Source organism: Phyllobates terribilis, unplaced genomic scaffold (genome assembly GCF_046119375.1).
Source record: "Phyllobates terribilis strain yellow unplaced genomic scaffold, ASM4611937v1 Scaffold_1__5_contigs__length_1240528914, whole genome shotgun sequence".
NCBI classification, from domain to species: domain Eukaryota; kingdom Metazoa; phylum Chordata; class Amphibia; order Anura; family Dendrobatidae; genus Phyllobates; species Phyllobates terribilis.
The window spans coordinates 534,039,403-534,043,908 of record NW_027362761.1 but is presented as its reverse complement, the minus strand read 5'-3'; positions in this window follow the sequence as shown (position 1 = coordinate 534,043,908).

Sequence of the window (4,506 nt, the reverse complement as noted above, 5' to 3'; positions counted from 1 at the left end):
TTACGTATGATTCATCGTCACCATCATCATTATCATACAGGGTACAGTACATCAGTGTTACTCAACGGGATATATTGCTTATATCTGATGGTTGATGTCTGAGTTATTTCACAACTAGGAGGATGTTGCATGGTGCGCACCGTTACTAGATGATCAGTGAAAATTCTCATGGAAAGAAATATTTAAAGTATCCTTCAATCATAAGTTAACACAGCAAAAAAAGAGCAGCAGTATTTACCTGCCCAGGTCTCAGAACTAATGCACTAACAGGATGCAGCAAACCCATGTAATAACGATGGCAGCAACACAGGTGCAAAACACTGATGAGACAACCAGTCACCACCTACCAATGCATGGTGGGCGTGATTGCTTAGCATTAAAACTGCACACAAAAAAGGCTTGTATAGGGCGCTGGTCACACACAGGTAGTGAACCATGTCTGGCTTACAGCCTATTAGTGACGCCCATACTATTAGATTAGGCAGGCTGCCCTGCATTATCTAAGTGCACCACATGAGGACAGACCCCCTAGTCTACAAGGCCAATGTTAATGGGCTTGGCTGCACCCTGAATATAAATAACGTTCAAAATATATATATATAATATATATGAGGCATTGGTTGATATACTTCAATCATACAGACCAATAATTTAGGTCAGGAATGGCACAATCATTGTTTCTATGATTTGCATTGCTTGGATTAGCTCATAGTAGCAGCAATGACCGGCTGTGGATGGGGTGCTTCCCATTTTTTGTTTCCCTAATACAGTGCATGTTCAACATTTCTATCTGTTCTTCCTGGACTATCCCTATATCTACTGATCCTGTTAGCTTCAGGGATCTCCCGTCCAGTTCCGCAGTTCCGAGATCTGCTTCCCCACACACGATTCCACGTCCTCTTTCCTCTGTATGCCAGGGGATGAGGTGCTCTTCGTAGCACCTGTTTCGAGTCTTGATCTCCGGAAGTTGCAGGAATGTCAGCAGGGAAGTTTGTATGGCCTCATACTGAACAGAACGATATGTGCTTGATTTTGCTGTTAGCCCACTGCATCTTGAATTTGGTTCCTTGTCACATTGGTTAACATATTCCCTATCTACCCAACTAACAGGAAGCAGTCCCTTTTTACTGGAACTTTCCCCTCCCACTATGGGCTAGTCCTGGACTTTAACCATATCTGTCCCTACAGTCTGTAGCTGAGAAGATCTCTCTCACAAACACTATGCATTACATGTCTATACACTTACAATGCTTATGACACTATCTTATCCTATACTTATTCTGTACTGCACACTACCTTATATCCTAAATCTTAAACTATGTGTAACACCCCTTTAAGCCGCCTCCGTGGGCAGGGTGTTTGGTAGTTCTCACCTCAATATACCTCCACTCGAATATTGCTGGGAGTTGTAGTGGGATGCAGGCGGGTCTTCCTCTACTACCAGGGGTCAACTCGGGAAACCCCTGTACACACTCCATATACACTCACAAAGAGATGAGGCTGAAAACTTAAACAGGTTTATTGTGGAGGAAGGTAAATGGTAAATATGGTAAGGGGGTGGCAAGTAATAATAAAACAAACAGTATTCACAATTTGCACATTCAAAGAATCAGTTAAGGCTTTGCAGTTAACCTGAAAGATAGGGATTACACTTTCCCTTTAAATGGCAACAAACACACTCCTAGCTAACACTGCTTAACTATAAATGGCTGCAGCCAAAGAAAACAACAAAGTTCACTGTTGGGGCCTGGTTTATGGAGCTCTTGAAGACTTTGTTGGTGCATATGCCAAAGAAGCAAAATATAGTCCTATTATAGCTTCTAGTGTGTGGAACCACAAGTCTCATAATAGCTCAGCAACAGTTCTTTTATTAACTCAACAGTAGAACCACAAGTCTCATGATCGGTACTGACTTCTTGATGTAGCAAGTCTGGGGTCATGCAGGGATCCAGCTTAGGGCGGCAGGGTCCGGATGCCTTGGACACTGGGGATGGATTGCAGAATCGGTCCCTTTGTTAGGCCAGGTGGCGATGGACATCTTCTGATAAGCTGACTGGCCTGTAGATGTGGTTTGGCTGCATGATCATTTTCTCCCCTCACACACTGAGGGGCTGGACGTTTAGCACTCACTCTGTGCCTCTGTCCCCCCTGCTCTCCAGGATCAGACTCTCACATGTCTGATATGGTGGATTCCAGGCTTCTCTCTCACTGCTCTTAGCTCCACTCATCTTCTCCAACCTGCTCAGCCAGTCAGCCTCTTACTCCTCCCCTATGATGATGAGAGGAGCAATGCCCACTGGGAGTTGTAGTCCAAGAAAGTGCAGCATAAGATTCACCAATGTCTGCTGCTGTGAATGTCTGTGTAATACCAGCAATTCCAGTCTCTGTACACATAGGTCTCACTGCAGGTGTTACATAAGTCTTATGCTATACTTTATAAATTACTATATCACAATTTGTATAAAAGGATGCATAACACTATTCACACTATGTTATAAAGCGATAGGTGGCTTCAGAGGTAGAAATGTGACAGTACAGTCTACCACTCTTACACAAGCACACAGCTCTGGACAGCCTGAGAAGAGAGCTGAGATCAGCAGACGTGCTGTAAAGCTGCAGGCTGGAGATTTATAACAGCATCTCTTCAGGAGCTGAGAAGGTTGAGGAGGGAGATGAGCAGCTAACTACTGAATAGAATTTAATGGGCTGGAGACAGCTGAATTGGGATATTAAAAGTTAAACCCTCTCCTTGAATGTAACTACTGCACACTCAAGCTCCATGAAAATCAGCTGTGCACTATAAAAGATAAAAGCTGTCATTGCAGGAGAATGACAGCAGATAGAAAAGCAAGTTCAATGCAAACTTTCTTATTTTCATGATGTCTAACTAATTAAAGTAATTTATGAACTTAAGAATACCCTTTTAATGATTCGTGCCTGAAAAGTAGTATGCATCTCCATGTTTGCCTTACCACAAATCTTACTCTAGTCAGAGACTGGAAAAATATTTGTGGCGTAGGGAATGCTTCCGCTCCTCATGATTTAGATGAGTGATGGCTTCCATGCCCTTGTCCCACCCCAGCTCCGACCATTTTCTCAGAGCCGGGAGAAAATTGTGTGAGAATGCCAAAAATTTTCAAAATTTCACAGTGCGCCAACATTTTTCAACTTTTAAAAACATTTTATGCCAGAATCCTGTCTTAAGAAGCTTTGATGAATCGGGACCAATATCTTTTTCAGGTGGGTAGGGTACACTTTGAAAGCCGCCAGAAAACACGCTCAGAAAATGCTCTAAAAATGAACATATACATTTCTATTTTAAAACGACTTGCTGTTGTTATTTTCAGGCTTTTGAGCGGCTTTCAACTGCTTCAGGTTTCAAAAGACACCAAGTGGTTAAAAGAAATGAGCTGACCATACTTCAGGTGTTTTCTGCTCTGAAGATGCTTTGTACTTAAAGGGATATTCCCATCTCCATGATCCTATCTCAATATGTATTAGGTGTAATAATAATAATAATAATAATATTAGTAAATACCTCCAATTAGAAATGTAGTATAGTTCTTCTGATTCGCTATGTCGCTTACCTCATGTGCAGGCATTGCAGGACCTTAGGTATCTATGGTTACAACCACTGATATAGTGACAGTTAGCTTGTTGCTAGTGGTCATAGCCATGGATACCTAAGGTCCTGCAATGCCTGCACATGAGGTAAGCGACATAGCGAATCAGAAAAACTATACTACATTTCTAATTGAAGGTATTTGCTAATATTATTATTATTATTACACCTACTACATATTGGAATAGGATCTTGCAGATGGGAATACCCCTTTAACAATAACTGTCTATGGAAAGGCTCAAAAAACACTTTTGATTCAGAATCTGCTACCAGTTTCTTCATTGTTGAATGGAAAGAAAAAAACACAACCGAAAAACGCCAGTACAACATTCTTGTTGGCCATTTATTCACAGGTTACAGCTGGGACAGTCTTAACCATTAAGTAGCTTCTGATCAGGTTATTGTGGGTGAGGGGGTACTAACAAATGGATTGTGTAATGATGAGAACCACTTTACGATACTGCAGTAGGTTTACTTTTCCATGGTTGTATATAAAAAACTAAAGAACACACACTGAAATGTAATGCTTACTTCTGTTCCCCAAGTTATTACTCCCTGCAGCTGCTTCCGTGGATTATCCAACTGTGCCCAAAGCTGAGCTTTCTCCATTCCTGTACCACTATCAAAAAACAGACAGAAAGTGCTCACAAAGCCACAGCTTTTGCTCTCAATGGGCCAAGGCCACTGTAAACCTATAACTCAATGTTCAAGATTAGTCATCTCCTTTTATCGAAGACTGAGAAAAATCAATCATGCGCCTGGGTTCTGACTGGGCTGCAGCCCCAGTTTTTCATTAGGAGCCAAAAGTTGCAGTCTTGAGCCAAGGTTGCAGGACATTTAGGAACCTGGTGGCCACATACACTTTCCTCAACAGTTTCGAGAGT